This window comes from Podarcis gaigeae, assembly GCF_964106915.1.
Source record: "Podarcis gaigeae genome assembly, chromosome: 6".
In the NCBI taxonomy this organism is placed as follows: domain Eukaryota; kingdom Metazoa; phylum Chordata; class Lepidosauria; order Squamata; family Lacertidae; genus Podarcis; species Podarcis gaigeae.
In genome coordinates this window covers 14,169,804-14,188,752 of record NC_139682.1, presented here as the reverse complement: position 1 = coordinate 14,188,752, position 18,949 = coordinate 14,169,804, and the positions used below count along the sequence as shown (strand labels likewise).

General features: G+C 43.6%; 1 protein-coding gene and 1 long non-coding RNA gene across 2 annotated transcripts in view; both read left to right on the top strand.

Moving 5' to 3' along the window:
- The window catches only part of CIMIP1 (ciliary microtubule inner protein 1), an 86,534-nt gene that overhangs the window by 50,837 nt on the left and 16,748 nt on the right, over nucleotides 1–18,949 (top strand). The window lies entirely within an intron of this gene.
- The window catches only part of LOC310847220, a 197,388-nt gene continuing 186,942 nt past the window's right edge, over nucleotides 8,504–18,949 (top strand). Inside the window, exon 1 of the long non-coding RNA XR_014565673.1 lies at nucleotides 8,504–8,524. This is a non-coding gene — a long non-coding RNA (uncharacterized lncRNA). The remainder of the gene's footprint in view (nucleotides 8,525–18,949) is intronic.

Genomic DNA, 18,949 nt, shown 5'->3' with positions numbered 1-18,949 from the left:
CTTTAAAAGGGCGCTAAAAAAAACGCTGAAGGTTCCGTTCTTATCTTAGGGAAGCCCGTCGCGCTTCCCAGCTGAAGCTTGGGGCATCGCGCTGTGGAGTCGGTGCTTTCCCAAATCGTGCTAGCGGTCCCTCGTTCCCTCGCCCTATCGGCCCAGAGAAACGACACACCCGCTTCCACGCTGCTGGGAGCCTATCCCCCAAGGGTTCCCCCCTTAGGGTTTTTGGGGTGCGCTGCGCCCTAGCGTCTCCCCCAAGCCTCCACAACGCCCAGAAAACCGGGAGCTGGTTCTCCGCGCTTCCTCACTGTCCGCGACCGGAACCGGAAGTCTTCCATCCCCATATTGCAGAATTAACTTTCCCTCTCTGGGGCCCTAATCAGAACTGGGGGCCCACGTGGTTGTTGTTAATGAAAGAAACACACATTAGGAGAACCTGTAATAAATCTCCAGGATCGCATCCTCAGTGAGTTTTTAGCTCAGCAGAGATTGAACCTGAGTTCCCTCACATACATCCGATTTCCATTCTCCAACGGCTCTCTCATACTGGATCCTAGCTCAGCAAAGGACCTTTCAGTTTTTTAACCCAAAGAACAGCTTAGGAATAAAGCAGAATTGCAAATACCTCCTTTCCTTTTCCATTAAAAGAAGAAGAAGAATGTGGCTTTTTCCTTTATGAATTGCTGAAGGGGAGATCTTATCCAGTTCAGGATGTGCAGCATATATGTTTTTGAATTTCTGAGGATAGAATTGAGAGGCTGAATCAGTCTCTTACATTTTCTTGGAGGCATCAGTCTAATTAATAGTGCTTCGGCTAGTACCCCAAAGAATAAATAATCATTTCAGTTTTGACTAAAGAGCATTGCCCATTCACTGTAGGACTTTTTTTTATTAAAAAACACACACGCACACACTGCAATGGAAGAATTTCTTCTTAGATTCGTTAAAGCATGTCTCAGAGAACTGGAATTCTCTCGCTAATTAGACAGCTTTGAATCCCAAATAGCATGCCGTTTCCATCAATGCATTTCAAGGCTGCTCTTTTCCACATGGGATATGTACCACACATGAATAAATTAGTTAAAGAGACTCCTTGTCATCCTCTAAAAAGGCCTGGAAGATATAAGTATCATAAAATAGATTGGAGAATAGCGGGGATATAAAATCATAAGAAAAGCCCAATTGGATCAGACTATTGGCAGACCCTCCAAGTGTCCGTATTTTCCAGCGACAGTCCCAGATTTACAGAAACTGTCCCGGTTTCTGATTTCATCCTGGAATGTCCCACTTTTCCTTGGGATGTCCCTATTTTCATCGGAGAAATGTTGGAGGGTATGGAGTCATGTGAACCCCAAGCCAAGGAGATAGGTAATTATACAACCTTTAAAAGACATCTGAAGCCAGCCCTGTATAGGGAAGTTTTTTAATATTTTGTTTTGTTTTTATATATGTTGAAAGCCACCCAGAGTGGCTGCGGCAACCCAGTCAGATGGGCAGAATATAAATAATGATATTATTATTATTATTATTATTATTATTATTATTATTATTAATAATAATAATTTGTTGTTTAGTCATTTAGTCGTGTCTGACTCTTCATGACCCCATGGACCAGAGCACACCAGGCACTCCTGTCTTCCACTGCCTCCAGCAGTTTGGTCAAACTCATGCTGGTAGCTTCGAGAACACCGTCCAACCATCTCATCCTCTGTCTTCCCCTTCTCCTTGTGTCCTCCATCTTTCCCAACATCAGGGACTTTTCCAGGGAGTCTTCTCTTCTCATGAGGTGGCCAAAGTATTGGAGCCTCAGCTTCACGCTCTGTCCTTCCAGTGAGCACTCAGGGCTGATTTCCTTCAGAATGGAGAGGTTTGATCTTCTTGCAGTCCACGGGACTCTCAAGAGTCTCCTCCAGCACCATAATTCAAAAGCATCAATTATTCAGCGATCAGCCTTCTTTATGGTCCAACTCTCACTTCCATACATTACTACTGGGAAAACCATAGCTTTAACTATATGGACCTTTGTCGGCATGGTGATGTCTCTGCTTTATTGAGAATAGGATGTCCCTATTTTCATCAGAGAAAAGTTGGAGGGTATGCACTGGTCCACCTCATTCTGCATCTTGATCTTACAGTAGCCAACCTGATGTCCACAGGGAGCCCACAAAGTAGGATCTGTGTCTGCAGCACTTTCTTCACCTGCAGTTCCCAGCGAATGGTGTTCAGGGAGATAACACATCTGACAGCAACATTGTTCCTCTCAACATTGTGTAGAAACTGAAAGCACAATGCTCAAAGCTCAATTTCCAGTCCAGGAGTTTACCATGGCGCAATAGCTTTCACTTAAGTGCTCCCACAGTGCTGTGGCTGCAAGAACGCCAACTTTTTGGTCTCAGGAGAACCCGTGTGTTGCTTCCGATACAGCCCATGCAAGGTAAATCCTTAGCCTGTGCTTTCTCACAGGGCAAGGCAGAGGTGGAAATCACCCTCCCGCCTCTCCTTAACATTTGGATTTGGCAACTCACGTTTGTTATTATGATTTCACATTGAAAACCCATCAGCTGACATTTTAATAGGTGGCCTCCTTCTGCAATAACGAACTGTTCCCTCCAGCCAAGCTACCTTTATTTTTAACTCCCATTGTCTGCAGGACTATCCTTGAAATAATTTTGAGCCTGATTGTACGGGGATCATTGTGAGAGCGTTTCTTTGTACATTTTGTGGGAAATGTGAATCGGGCTAAATAATTAATAGTACTGCTGTGGTATAAAACGCTCAGAGCATTCCGTTCACATTATCTCACTCAGTCCTTAAACAACTAATAGCATAGGTTAGTTATGGAGGAGGGGATCCCACTCTGACTGAAGAGGAGCTGGGCTAACTCACCTAAGACACCTAGGATGTTCAAAAGAAAAGTGAGATGTGAGCTGAGGACTTCCTTGTTCACAGCTCAGTCTGTTACAGTACATGCCTCCTCAGAAGTAGATTCAGCTGGAGAGGCACTATAAAGAGGGCTACACGATGCTCACCTTTCTTTGACAAGACAGAGATCACAGGTGTAAAGCTCAACCATCAGTTATGGTGCACCACTGTCCAGATGTTAATGTTAAGTAGTATTCTGCTGTTACATGGCTGTACGGATAGCTTTGGGAGAAGAACCGGTTAAACCCTACACAAATCCAGAATGGAGCCCCTAAGACGGTTGGATGGTGTCTTGTATGCCTTCTTCTGGCAACTCCTTCAGGCAAGCTGTTGTCAAACATATTGCTCTGCTTTCCTCTGAACCACATCAGTGAGGCCATGGGGGCATACCCTCCAACATTTCTCTAATGAAACTAGGGATGTTCCATTCCATAATGATAATTCTGTTATTTGTACCCCACACATCTTACTGGGTTGCCCCCAGCCACTCTAGGCAGCTTCGAACATATATAAAAACATAATAAAACATTAAACATTTTTTTATTTAAAAAAAACAACCTTCCTGTACAGGATTGCCCTCAGATGGCTTCAGAGGTCAGATGACTCCACACCCTCCAACATTTCTCCAATGAAAATAGGGACATCCTAAGGAAAAGTGGGACATTCCAGGATCAAATTAGAAACTGTGATAGCTTCTCAAAATCAGGGATGTCCCTGGAAAATAGGGACACTTGGAGGGTCTGAGAGGGGAGTTGTGTTGTCTGGGGAGCCCAGGATCTCCATACACATCGCTCAGGCTTGCAATTTGACTTCACCCCCAGAGGTGTACTCCATTGTCTCTTGAGACAGACAGATGACAACAACAACAACATGGTTGTGCACCATTCACTGCCTTGACTACAATTCCCATCATTCTTGACCACTGGCCATGTTGCCTGGCACTCATGGGAGATGTAGTCCAGCAATATCTGGAGGGGCCCCTGGCCTAGATGCATTGTTCACTGTGAGCTACGTAAGACCATAAATAAATAAACAAACCTTCAGCAAAAACTTAAGACTGGGGCAGTATAAAATGACAGCTACGTTTCCCAGCTTATATTTCGAGCCTTGCTTGCTCCTGAGTCTTTGCAATGGCAATGAGATTGCTCCCAGTTTACAGGGAGCCCTTTAGTGCAGTTCCACATGTCAAATGGAACAGGAAACTGTGGTTTAAGAAACCAGGAAGCCTCTGAGGTGGCTCAGTCAGTAGAGCATGAGGTTTGAGCTCCACGTTGGTCAGAAAATGTCCCTGCATTGGGCTAGATTGGTTGGGCTAGATGACCTTTGTGGTCCCTTCCAACTCTATGATTCCTCTGTGAGCCCGGTGTGCAGGAAATGGAGAGAAGGACAGTGAGGAGATCTCCCTTGTTCATGCCGAAAGACACCATCATTTGTCAAGCATCCTCATTATATCTGAACTAGGCCAAAGTGTATTTCAGCAACAGTCAAACCAGCAAAATAAATATATAATTTTTTTTTTATATTACTTTATTTTTGCTAGGCAACAGAGATGAAAAGGTTTGCCACTTGGGTCTTTGTGTGTCGGGGGGAAGCTTTGTGTGACAAAGCTTTTTAACTGTGCATGCGTTAAGCTGTTTTTAATGACATCTGATCATTTTCATGGTTTCATGGGATGTTTGCATTATCGCTTTGTTATGAGATCGACGTACGGTCTCGACAAAGAGATGTATTCTGGTTCTTAATGCTAATGCATTAAGTAGATTTTAACTCGTCTGACTCATGCATTGTACAGCCGAACTTACGTTTGAACCCATTTAATGACAGCTTTTCACTTATTCTTCATGATGCCTTCAACGTTACCTTTATCCTGGCAGGTTTCACTTCGAAATCATTGAGAATAGGAAGAGGAGGAATGGAGAGACCTATAAGCATGGGAGGGGGTAAAGTTTACTCTTCCTCTTTAGAGTGAAAACAAATGTGTTTTTCTCCTGAATCTGCCAAGCCTGTGTTTTAATGATTTAACAGATGGAGTTGGCACATGTGAACCTGGAAGATGCAGCTGTCTGATTTTTTCCAGTCTGAGGATTTTTTAGCTGCATTAATAGCGCAGACGATGGTAAAATATCACCTCCCCAGGCTGCTTTGCTCTCCTAACACATAATGTCTTTTATAGGGAGGGGGGAGCGAGAGGAGACAGGGGTGAAGAAAAGGCCAAAGAAATGCGGATTTGAAAACTTTAATAATTTCTGTCTTCCCTGTGTTAGACTCTCGCTTTGATGAATTCTGAGTGTCTCTTGCTCACACACATCCAAGATGCTTGCCAGCTAGGCTTATCTCTTCCGATCTCCCGGCTCTGCTAATTACTTACTTATATGTAAATAAATGTGATTTATATATTCAGCGGCCAAAAATCAAAAGTAGAGAAGCTCTTTAGCTCAAGGGCCACATTCCCTCATGGCGAACCTTCCGGAGGCCACATGAAGGTGGTGAGCTGAGTCAGAGGCACAAATGTGTGCAACAATAGATACGACTCATTTTTCTACAATATCCTACATTCCAGGTAAGCAAAAACACTCAGCAAGGCACAGAGCAGGCAGGGTCAGTGAGGTCTGTGGCCCAGAGAAGAGGTAAGGTCTGGAGGGAGTCCCAAGGGGGCCTTATCTGAGATTCCCCATCCCTGGCCAAAAAAAAAAAATGATGTTTCCGATTTTAATTACTGTGGCCTGAAATACAGCGTGGTTTCCATACTTCATGTTATGTACTGAAGTTCTCACCCTGGGCCAGCAGGGGGATACTGTAGATAGTTCTGCAAATAAGGGATCGAAAGTGACGTTCAGTGATTGGATAGTTTTAGAAAGTTGTTACAGTAACGTTGTACTGGAGCTCTATATAAGCAGGCTGACTGAACCCTTCAGTTCAGTTCTGTCCTGGCCTGTGAATAAACAAGAGCTGTTTGAAGAATCGCTGTGTCGTCTGATATGTTCACCCACAACTTAACACTTTACATGAATGTGTGTTTTTGTGACTGCTGAGTCACAATCACTTGAGACTATTTCCCTTATGGGATAGTTCACATAGTTATATGTTGTTCTGTAAATTAAACCTGCCTTTAGGGATCTGATTGTGAACTGGATGATTGTAAGTAAACTAGTTTTATGTTAACTTTAATCAGATGGTCATGTCTATTCTTTTAGGAGGGATATAAAAAGGGATCTTACCAGGAATCCTAAATAGTGAGGCTCAGATGAGCCTGCAACTAGCTATCCGCTGTTTAATTTAAAAGGGGGGTTGTTTAACAACTCTGCTAAGTTATAGAACTTGCTGGTGCAAGTTAGGAAGGATATCATAAAATAATATATCCTCTCCTGTCTCCTGCCTACTGCCTCCCCAAACATCCCCACATTATTATTATTTTTTAAAAATGCTTTTCGTCTACAACCCTTTCACCACCTCCCTTGAGCAGAGAGAGAGAGAGAGAGAGAGAGAGAGAGATTGTTAGGCTGACTAGAGGTGATGAGACTTGATGGGGAAGGATCAACTGCCCTTCAGCGCCACCACTATAGATGGTCAAAAGGTAGTATTGCAAGTACCTGACCTCCCAAACACAGGAGATATAAGGGACCAAATATAAAGTTAAATCTGATTGTGCTAAAGTCAGCTTTGCTCTTCAGTCTGACCCCCTTGACAGAGTGAGTTTCCTTCCTTCCTGTTAGCCCCAAATTTGGTCGTGTGTCTAGGATTCAACATTCCTAAAGCTTTTCTGTCCTTGGCTGCCTAGGAAAAGCCGAATGTGACTTGGTTCCTTGATTTGAACAGGGTTTTTCATTAAGTACCCTGAAGTGTATGGTGCTTTTCCCAAACACGCACACACATAATCATTTTGGAGGAAATCAATCAGGTTTGATCCTTTGAATGAAAAGCAGTTTTTGGCTCACGGGCCCCAAATAGTTGCACATTATCCTGCAGTCATTAAAACTCTGATCTGGGTCTAATTGGTGCTAATGACAGGATGCCCATTTGTTTCCTTGGTGCATGATCAGAGTCCAGATATTCTTCCAAATTATCTATGTAACACTCTGGCTTCTGCACAAGGGAGAGGAAATGAGAGCAACAATCGCACAAAACAAATTGAGGATTATAAATGAGTTGCTAAAAAAAAAATCCTGTCTTTGTTTAAAGATATTTCTGTAAGATAATGAAGATTAATCACCCCCTTTTGGCTGCTTAATAGCATGCTAATACATGACGTCTTTAACATCCTGGTTTTTCCTTGGAGCTTCTTCTGTCAGTCAGTGCAGTTGAATTCCATCAGCTGCACGTGCTGATGATATTGAGCTTCCTGTCATGTGCACAATGAAATCAGGGATAAGGCCATTGCTCTGTTTTAGAACATGTGCCTTGCATGCAAAAGTTTGATCTCCAAGCATCTCCTGGTAGGGTTGAGAAAAGACTCTTTTCTAATAATAATAATGATGATGATAATAATAATAATAATAATATTTTATTTATACCCCGCCCTCCCCAGCCAAGGTTGGGCTCAGGGCGGCTAACAAGCAATAATAAAAACAAGTTGAATGAATACAACTCAAAAACAAGATTAAAATACAACATTAAAACACTGAAACATTAAAATGCAGCCTCATCACAGGAGAAGAAAGGAAAAAAGAAAGAGGGGGAGGGAATCAAATCGACTCCAAGCCAAAGGCCAGGCGGAACAACTCTATCTTACAAGCCCTGCAGAAAGAAATCAGATCCTGCAGGGCCCTGGTCTCATGAGACAGAGCGTTCCACCAGGCTGGAGCCAGTGTTGAAAAAGCCCTGACTCTGGTTGAGGCTAATCTGACTTCCTTAGGGCCCGGGACCTCTAGGGTGTTGCTGTTTATGGACCTTAAGGTCCTCCGTGGGGCATACTGGGAGAGGCGGTCTCATAGGTACGAGGGTTCTAGAACCTTGAAGAACCATTGCCAGCCAGTACCGTTGGCAGCTCTTTTACTGCCTCCTGTTGCAGACACCACCATCATTGCCACCATTGGGTCAACCCACCAAGGTCCACAGGCAGAGGGTAGGAACTGCCAAAAGCCACTTTGCCCAGAACCCCCTCAAGCCTGGAGCTTGCCCACTCGCAGCCCACCAGGCACCCATTAGATGTGTGTGCCATGCACTGCTGTCAACCGTCCCTTATTTGGCGGGAAAGTCCCTTATTCCAGCGCTATGTCCCGCTGCTGTCCCTTATTGATGATGTCCCTTAAATTTCCCGGGTTTCAAAGGAAGCAGCTCCTCTCCCTCCCTCCCTGCCGGCCAGGGAGGAGCGAGGCTCCAACTGTATTGCTTGGCTGCGTTGCTCACCCAATAAGGAGTCTAAGAATGACTGAGGGGTGGAGCTTGGGGACTCGCCTTTGCTCAGCTCTTCCCAGCGGAGACGTGACGGTGGTTTTCCTTGCTGCATCCCCTTTGCTGGGTTGCTGTGCTGTGGGAACCACCGCTTGAGGCTTTGTTTGGCTGCTGGCTGGGCTTTCTGCCTTTGGCTCGGAGGGGCTCAGAAGTTGAACATACCTGAGCTCTGAAAATCCCTTATTTTGGATGCTGGTCCCTTATTTTCAAATCTGTAAGTTGACAGCTATGCTGCCTGGCCAGAAAAGGAAGTCACCTTCCTCCAACTTTTAGGACTTCTGCAGCCCAGCTGCACTTCAGAATTTGCACCAGGGGTGACAGCCGCTGCTGCCACTGCCACACACCCCAATGCCTCTGCACTGTTCTCTTTTATTTTCAGAAATTGCCAGGATGGGAAATGCCTATCGAAACCCGTTGGAATTTATGTAACCTTTTGCATGTCCTAAGTGCCGCGTGGAACAGCCTGTCTGGTTCCGTCGCGAAATCTTTCTCCTTCCTTATTGCTAGGTGTTTGGGCTGCACCTCCAAACAACAATACGAAACCATTAATAATACTTATGCTCTGTGTGCAATGTGAAATATATTCTGCTGCTGGAGCATAGAACTGACAAAACGAAAGTAATGTCTTGACGCTTTATCGCTGATGGTGAGCAAAGAGGCACTGCAATGCACTTTTATTTGATGCATGGCCTGCTAGTTTTCCCTTGTACATCATACGTGGGAAAACCATATAGCTTGTACTATATGGATCACTCTGTACATTGGTGAAAGTCCTTCAAAATGTGTGATTTGCTGTCCCTTACACATGGGGCACCCTAACTGGAACCTTAAAGCCAAGATGTGGGACATCATTCTGCCCTTTGGGGTCTCTCCCTAGCCACAACCTATTTCTCCAGGCAATACCCCTCATCAGTCTTGCTTCATATCCTCCTTGCGTGTTTTTGCCCGGCTGGAATTTGTCCTTGAACTCAGTTAATGACTCTTGTGTGTCTGGATGGAGGGTAGGAGGTGTTTGATTTTCAGCCTTTCTTTGTGTGCCTCCCCCATGAGAGGTCTGAAAGGTGGCAACACGAGAAGGGGCCTTTTCTGCAGTGGCTCCCCATTTGTGGAATGCTCTCTCCAAGAAGAAGAAGAAGAAGAAGAAGAAGAAGAAGAAGAAGAAGAAGAAGAAGAAGAAGAAGAAGAAGAAGAATTTGGATTTGATATCCCGCTTTATCACTACCCTAAGGAGTCTCAAAGCGACTAACATTCTCCTTTCCCTTCCTCCCCCACAACAAACACTCTGTGAGGTGAGTGGGGCTGAGAGACTTCAGAGAAGTGTGACTGGCCCAAGGTCACCCAGCAGCTGCATGTGGAGGAGCGGGGACGCGAACCCGGTTCCCCAGATTACGAGTCTATCGCTCTTAACCACTACACCACACTGGCTCCTAGGAGATTCAGCTGCCACTTTATACACTTTTAGGCACCAAGCGAAAACATTCCTCTTCAGCCAGGCCTTTGGCTTAGTAACATCTTAAACCCAATTTAAATATGTTTGTGGGAAGGGGTTTTTTTAGATTTTGTTTTATTATATATTTTTTATTTTGTGTTTTATGCTGTAAACCACCCTGAGATCTTTGGATGAACAGCGGTATACAAATATAATAACAATAACAATTTTTAAAAAAATGTTTTAATCTTTTCATTCTTCAATCACAACCTGCTTAAACGTCATACAGATTAGACAATTGCTGGGAAGTAAACAGTCTTCCATTTTGTTTTTAAATGAAGAACCACACCTTCTTGTAACATGTGCTGGAAGAGATATTAAACCAATACATCTCTTGCCATCAAGGCTTAAAGCATCAGGATATTATTTCCAATTCCCTCCCCCCGTGTTTTTTGTACAGAAATTTATTGAACTTCTAGCCGCTCACTTTGCTTTCATACATAGCTCGTTCCTCCTAATCAGTATTCCTGTTAGGTGTTGTATAATAATTTCTGCTGATGATTTTTCAACAGGGCTTCTCAAAAGGGAAACATCATTTTTGGAAAATGAGAACTTTGTTCTAATTGGCTTGCAGTTGTGCACTTCCAATTTTGTTACGTATTATGATTACTGATGCACTTTCCTTGACATTGTGGCAGAATAAAGGAGCCACATCCCTTTGTACTAAAAAGAAAGACTTTAAGCCACAATCCAGTCTTTCCACTGGCACAAAATGCCCTCTTTGGGTGTTTACCAGCTACCCAGACAATGCGAGCCACACAAAGCTGAGTGGGGACAATGCTGCCAAGCTCCAAGACTAAGTTTGCCAGGTGTCAGAGACTGGATGGATTAGAGGCACCAGCCGGGGAACCCCCAAGGGGAACCCCAGAGGAAGAAGGCTCAGAGCCAGGGGACACCAAGGAGAGGTCAGAGGGAGAAGAGTGGGAGAAGTTGTTGAATGCTGAAGGGGCGACAGGATTTAGTGAGCAGGGAGAGCCTGTGACAGGGAACAGTTCCAACTCAGAGGCTGAAGCAGAGGAGGGTGGGGGGGAAAGAGGCTGCAGAAGAATATAAGGGGCCTGGCTCTCCGATTGCAACAAGCTCCCCTCCCCACTTATCTTCAAGAACGTGCAGAGTGGTGCATAGAACAAAGATTAAAGATGCCCAGACACAGTTTGAGACTGCTTGGGAAACATCTGGGAGAGGATGAGTCTTGGAGGTAGAAGGCAGGGACCGTCAGTCCTGGCAACTGCTCCATAGGCCAAGACCCACTGAAAGTGTTGCTGAGTATATGTTCGCTGCCATGAATAAAAAGTCAGCTTCACTGACAACTGGCTGTGCTTCATAATTCATTTCCAACTTTCTTTGGGATCTGCAAATCTTTCTAATGGCATGCTTTAAAGTTCATATAAACAGCAAGGTCGGAGGACGCAAACAACAGCACCTCGCAAGCTCAGAAGTCGATTTGACAGCCTTACACTTCAGACGTGTCTGTCAATCCTGCGGGTCAACAGAACACTCTCAAAAGCACCTTGCATGGAACTTGCGGGTTATTACGCACTTCTCCCCCTTATGAAATGCAAAGGAATATTTTATACTTGAGTATCTAGAACAAATTTCTCTAAATATTTAACCACATGTCAAAATATTACATTTACAAGTTCAAATAATAAAACATTCATCAGAGGTTTGAAAAATTTAGTGGCTGGATTATACAAATTTGAGCAGAACTCGGAAACACCTAAATGTTAAAGGAAAAGTATTTTGCACGGAGCTACTGCCTACATCTGGCCAGCCACCTTTGTGCATTTCTTTAGTATATCTGATTTTAAAATAAGGTATGTATTTCTAAACAAGCATGAAAGAAAGATAGAATAACCTTTCCCCCTTTCTCTCTTTAAATAGATTCCTCTGATTTTTTTAAAAAAATGCATTCTGTTGCTTCTATATTAACTCTGTTAAATCGGACAATAAACTTTGGTTTGTAACTCCCCTTTTTTTTTTAACAAGGGTAGTAGCTGAATTCCCACTGCATAATCAAGCCCCCCCCCCCCAAAAAAAATGGCAAACTGGTTCAGCTAAAGAAAGGGGTGCTTCCAGGCAGTCACTATTTTCAGGTGGGACTCACACTCTGGCAGATCCAAGTCTCCCCATTATAGTGGACTGGGAGGCCTTACAGAATAATCCTGCTTCTCCCATCTGAGCTTTTGCAAGAAGGAAAGTGATGGGGAAATTCACTTGCTTTGACACAACATCGTCTAGACTCCCCTCAAACAAATCAGGAAGAATGCTCAACAAACAAGTCATCTGGAAGCACCTTAGAAGCTGCTATGGCATTGTGGCTGAGAGACTGAGCTGGAGGCAGGACAGGCTCCACTATTGGGCAGGGTAAGGAGACCACCTCAGGCAGCATTTGTGAGGGAGCAGTAGAAGCAACCTCAGGGCCAGCCCAGGAATTAGACAGATTGAGATCACTGCCTCAGGTGGTAGGTATGGGGGACAATGAATTGCCACCCTGCTCCACCCCACGCACCTCATTATTGGCCAGCCAGTGGGGCAAAGTTCTCCACCATAGTCTCTGCCTCCCTGCGAGAAAGGGTCAAGGGGGCCTTTCTTCAGCGCCAGGTATGCTTGATGATATGTCCAGGACTTCATAGAAGCAGCTTCCTGCTGTAAGCAAACTGAAGCGTCCACCAATCCATCACCAGTTAAAGGCTTCCTAAAGAAGCCAATCTGAAATCTTTCCAGCCTTCATAAGATCAACTAGAATTTTAAATCTGCATTAGGGACATCTCTTTTTGGTTGTGATATACTTCTCGCCCACGTACAGGGATGAAAGAAGGCATCCATTTCCGCTCCAACTTTCCACTCGATTTTCTGTTCATCCCATGCAGAGCTGTTTCCCTTCTGCTGCAGTTTGGCTTCTGACAAAAAGCTACGGCATTCATCTTCCTGTCAGAATCAAATGTAATCTATTTTTAATTAACTTATTTATACTTATTCATAGGTATACTAACATACATGCCCATTACAAAGTATATTTTTATAAGATAATAAGATAAGACGGCTGCTTAGTCTTAAAAAGTCGGAAAGAAGAAAAGACCTGTAAAAAGAGAAAGGGGGTGTAAAGGTCATTCATTGCGATGCAAAATTGGGGGGCAGGGGGAGCCTTCAATTACATATCTTTTGCAGACTAAAAACAGCAGCCAATTGTTTTTGCGTGGATAGGCAGAGTCCCCCAAACTCTGGGCAGCCCCCGTGTGGAATAACGACTCAAGGGAATGTGCTATAGGATTAAAATTAGCCACAACTTTATTATGTTTCAGATGTGGGTAGACCTAGGCTCCGACACTCGACGTGTATCCCTCCCAGTCCCCCTCCAGGGATCTAGGGAACATCAGGGTTATCCAGTGTTGCAGGGGGAATGGGATGGCTCTGGAGAACATATGTTCAAGCAGAGAGAGCCTGCCCCTGTTATGCCGCTGTCACAGGGGTGAGCAATGACAACCTCTAGGTGTATGGCCAAACCTCCCTCAAAACAACCCCTTTAACAGGGAACCCTGGTATCGCCGTCGCAAAGAGGAAGGGGGCGTGGGTCACCACTACACGCCCACCCCCATTTAGGGAAGGTAGACTAAAGGCTTCCGCCCAAGGCCTGATACCGCCAAAGTTGTGAAATTTTGCCACGGGAAACACAAACCTGCCAATGCAGGAGAATTCCTTTCCGGCCCTTCAACAGCCGGTAGCGACGCCCGTGTACCAGTGGAGAAAAGGTTAACCTGCAAAAGAAGTCTTAACAGAGGGTGGGGAGGGTGGGAGAAGCTCTGGAACCAACTGATGATTCCCCCCTATTGTGTGGGCAGGTGGTCCCTCCCCCTACCTGGCCTGATCAGCTTGGCAACACCTCCCCAGGTGAGATTGGGCAACTGGCTGAGGTAGGCGGAGACCTCCAGGTATCCCACCTGGAGAAGGCAAAGCCAAGCCTGTGCTAATGGTGCTGCATAGGGTCCAGAGGGCTTCGCGTGACCACGCAAAGGGCGCCCCCCATTTAATGTGGGGAGTGGTCATTGCTGGATGGATTTCCATTCTGGACATGGGATGAGTAAGGGAGCATTGGCAATTTCCTATCTCATTTCAGTTTCTGCTGGAATTTTCTGACATCCCTATTCAAGTATGGCTATCTCTCTATGGATAATGGCAATGGTTTCATCATGGTACAGTTGTTTTGTAGTATTTAGAACTTGATATTTGAAGTTTTAATGGAGAGACCCCTAAAAGCCCAATGATGCCCTTCACTGCTTGCAACTATAGATGTGGTGAATAGCCTAGCATGAAACTATTAATATATAGTTTGTTGTTAAGCTTACAAGGGTTCAGATTTGTACAAAAACACTTGGCTTCATTTTTACAGGAAATATTTAGATAGCATACTGGAGTCAAACTGAAATTTCAACAATATATTTTCTAACATCTCCCAAGGAAAAAAGATTACCGTTCCCTTTCCTCTAAAAGGATTTAGATGGAATAACATCTGTGTTGAGATTATTGTGAATATGTTAAACTGACAGCAAGCCTCTGAGGGGCACTGCTCATTAATGTTCCACGCATAAAATTAAAACTAGAAATATTTTTTTTCCAATCCATTTTGAATCATTTAAGCAATTCTCATGCAAAGAAACTATTGTGCTGCAATAATATATTTGGAAAGTAAAGTATGAAAGCCATTAAAATGTCTTAGACCTCCTGTTTTTCATCAAAAGAAGAGGGGGAAAGCATCTCTCTGCTGATTTGAAATGCATGCTGTATGAGACACGAAAAACTACTTTAGAATGGCATTAAGATTTTGACTCCAACTCGTTGGAGCCATGAAATCGGAAGTTAAGTTTTCCAAAAGCATCTTTAATTCATGCTGTTTGTTGAGGTGCTGAAGCATATGGTGGAAGACAGGAACTCTCCCAAATGCGAAGCAAAGGCATCTAACCGGAAGATGCTGGGACTGTGCATGTTTCTTTTCAAAATTTGGTGAGAGAATCCTTTCTTTGAATTTCTTGCATCGGTAGCCTCTTTCAACAAAGTCACCGTTGCAACAATGATGGAAACTATAATCAAAACACCGCCGGCCCCTTAGCAAAGTGGCAATGTAAACTCTTATGGCCTAATCCCAACAGCATTTTGTGAATCCCAACCATCACAGAGGAATGTTGTGAATGACAGGATTTGCTGTTGTATGTCCTCACTGGTTAAACATTCTCTGGGGAATGCTGACAGTCTTGCACAGGTGCAGTATGTCTTGAGGTTTGGGGCATTCCCAAAATTTCCATCGACTAGTTGGGATTCACCAAATTTCTGACACTCAAGAGTTATGGCCATTTTGGTTCCATTGGGTCCTATAAGTAAGTACAAGTAAGTAATGTTGTGTAGTGGCAAAGAGGCTATGCTGTGAACCACAACATCAGTTCTCTATCATGAACTCATTAAACAAGCCACTTTCTCCTCTACAATGTGGGGATCGTGTTACTACCGACCTATTGTACAAGTTGTGTTCCTCGGTTAATCTATGGCATGTGTTCAGAACACTCTAAAAGAGCTCTGATGATGCCTAGTATTATTGTGAAACTACGATGGTCATGAATATCCCAGTGTAAAAACCTGCAATAGAGCAGATGACATTATTTGCAGCTGTAGCAAACTGTTATCAGCTATGATGATGGACTCCTCCTGTTCCTTTGAGATCATCACTCTAGAACAGTCTATCTTCTAGAGCAGTGGGGCCAAACTTGGCCCTCCAGCTGTTTGGGGACTACAGCTCCCATCATCCCTAGCTAACAGGACCAGTGGTGATGATGGGAATTGTAGCTCCCAAAGAGCTGGAGGGCCAGGTTTGGCCACCACTGCTCTAGAAGATAGACTGTCGGGCTGCTACTCAATCTAGTGGTGTAGATTACAACTGGGGAAGGTAATTCATGAAGTTTTCATCCAAGGAGTTGCTCTTGTGAAATGGGCTTGGTGTTGATGACCTCTTTGTCCAAAATGTCTTCTCCTACCCAACTGTGGAAGGTTCAGCTTCCCTCCTTTCCATCTGGCCACCATATTAGATTTAGAGGCTTACCAAAGCTTATCTCCATTCTTCCAAACGTAGATTGAGATCATGGGGATTGAAAAAGAGATTGTAGGACATAACTTGATCATATGTGTTTGTCTTCTGGATAATTTCATAGCAAAAAGGTAAACACAGCAGTCAGTACATTGTCTGGTACAGGATAACTTTTAAGTGGCAACTGTGCACACAACAGCAATTGTGAACAGAAAACTGGCATGCTCTGCAGTGTAGATACGGTGATATATTGATGGAATGTATTGAGAGTCTCCTTTCCATGGGATCAGATGATGAACGCATCGTTAATATACCCAAGGCACGTTTATGGAGGAATGTATAGTGAATCATTGTTTTATTTATTAAATTTACACCCCACCCTTTCTCCCAAAGGAGCTCAGAGGAAATAACCAAAGCACTAGATCTGCAAAAGCATATGAATACGTATGTTTGGGACCAAACATAAATAATGTCGCCATTGTAAGGGAAAGGACGGAGCAAGGGGGTATTTGGGCAAGGCAGGAAAAGATGCTGGAAGAGCTGCAAAGAAATGAATTCCAGATCCAAGTAGGACTGACATGGGATCAGGGGATGCTGTGTGTGACCCAAGAACATTTCCTGGTTAAGGTATTTGAGTTTTACATACCTACTATATAAATTATAACATGTAGATGGAGTTACATATTTATAATGCCTGTTTTCCCAACTCAGTGCAAAGATTTATTCCCTATCAAAGGGAATTAAAAACACTTAAGGAGCTGCCACTGTAACTCTGATTTTGGTTGCCTTCATTAAACGATCATTTCCCTCCCATACGATGTGGCAGGGTGTATTAAGGAGACATAAAGAGTGTGTGAGCAGCAGGAGTTAATTAAACAGGACAGTGGATAACCTTTGGTAAATATTATTGTGACCTCAAATGAATGTATAAAAAACTCCATTCATAATCTGGTGGTTTTAGGATATTCTCTTGGATTTCTGAGTGGTCAGAAGTATTGTGAAACTGTGAAATAACAATTCTATCATTTATTTAGCTGTGGGAAACAGTTGTATTATTTTGCTATAAATAAATTCTACTGCGTATTGGAAATAATAGTCAAAGCTATACTACAGTGTTTAACCTTAAACCACACAAGCACTTCCAGAAATCTTCTTTCTGTTACCCAGAAAGCATATCGCCTCTGACAGTGAAGGTAAAATACAGATAAGAAGCAGAGGATTTATGATGGCTCAAGTGTGGATAGAAATACCTATGGTTTTGCTTAAATGGAAAAAAGAAAACACCTTAGACACTGCAATATGTGTTTACAACAAACTTTGAGCAAAAATCAAACATTTTAAAGCTTGCACTTATTATGGCTTCACAGATGTGGAGAGCCCTGTTGGATCAGGAATCTAGTCCAACATCCTGCTTTTACAGTGGCCAACCAGATGCCTTGTGGGGGGCAAGGCGAGAGAGCATGTCTCTCATAGAATCATAGAGTTGGAAGGGACCACGAGGGTCATCTAGTCCAACCCTGTGTAGTGCAGGAATATTTTGCCCTGTGGGGGTTCCAGCCCACAACCCTGAGATTAAGAGTCTCATGCTCTGCCGACTGACCCATCTCAGCTGAAGAAGGGACCGTTTAAGTGAAAGAGACAGTTGGCTTCATTTGTTGTTGAAATGTTTTATGAAGCCACTGCAAGAAGAAGGGGGGGAAATGTACTGGAAAGTTGACAGAAGGCCAAAAATATTAATATACTAGAACACAGTGAACTTTTTGCATGCTGTAAATATTTTCTCAGGCTCTCAAATATAGCCAGGAAGTGTGTTCAGTTTTTCTCTCCTACATCATCTAGAAGAAGTGAATTAACACACAGCCCATCCTTCTCCACAAACCATCTTCTAAGCTATTGTTATGTGTTATATTTGAATATTGCTCTTCACTTAGGAGTTTAAGCGGCAAAACTTCCAGGTGATTTGAGAAATAGTTATTTGGGCATATGGCTGTCTACTGAGGTTCACCACTAAGGAAGGAGCTGAACCTGCAATTTCCTGTGACCAAGCAACCAGTACAGTGGTACCTCGGGTTAAGTACTTAATTCGTTCTGGAGGTCCGTACTTAACCTGAAACTGTTCTTAACCTGAAGCACCACTTTAGCTAATGGGGCCTCCTGCTGCTGCCGCGCTGCCGGAGTACGATTTCTGTTCTCATCCTGAAGCAAAGTTCTTAACCTGAAGCACTATTTCTGGGTTAGCGGAGTCTGTAACCTGAAGCGTATGTAACCTGAAGCCTATGTAACCCAAGGTACCACTGTACTGTACCCCATATACTTTCAGATATCAATGTTCACTGGAAGATTTTGAAACCTGAAGGATGTTAAAAGTCTCAAAGCACAGGGGTGTTTTCACACACAGCACTAAAGCAGTTTTTTCCTGCATTCCGTACTGCGACTGCGAATTAGCTTAAGGAGGCAATCGATTGCGGAAATGTCCACAAACAGCACAAATGCACTATATGTGCAATCCTGTACCTTAAAATAACAGTGTCTGCCAAAAACTGCCCCCGACCCCTACAGGAAACTTTTGTTTTGTTTGGACCATCCCTGATCTAAAGAGGCTAGTAATCTGAATTAGGAAAACTTATTTATATATGGGTTTTTTTAAAAAAGCATTTCTAAACCACTCAGTGTTTTAAGACTCTCTAAGTGGGATACGCTATGTACATTGTACAGTACAGAAACAATAAACTTTTTTAAAAAAAAAAACTTAACTAGAAGCAGAAATTGTAGAAAGATTTCGACATGTTTTTCTGGGTGGGGTCAAAAGAAAATAATTTAAAACAACTGCAGTTGAGACATTTCGTTCAGAATCTGCTAGACAGAGCTAAACAGAGATGGGTGTCTTGCCCTCCCCTGCCATAAATCCTGGCTATGCACCTGCAGAAAATATATAGAGAGAGCAAAGCTTATCATAATGTGAAGGATACTCCGCCTGGCATCCTTAGCGCTGGGCAATATAATGTTGGCTGTGAGTTTCAGCGTTCTTGCACTCCGCGCGATCCTGTCTCCACCTCTGTTTGGTGGCCGAGCGCGCA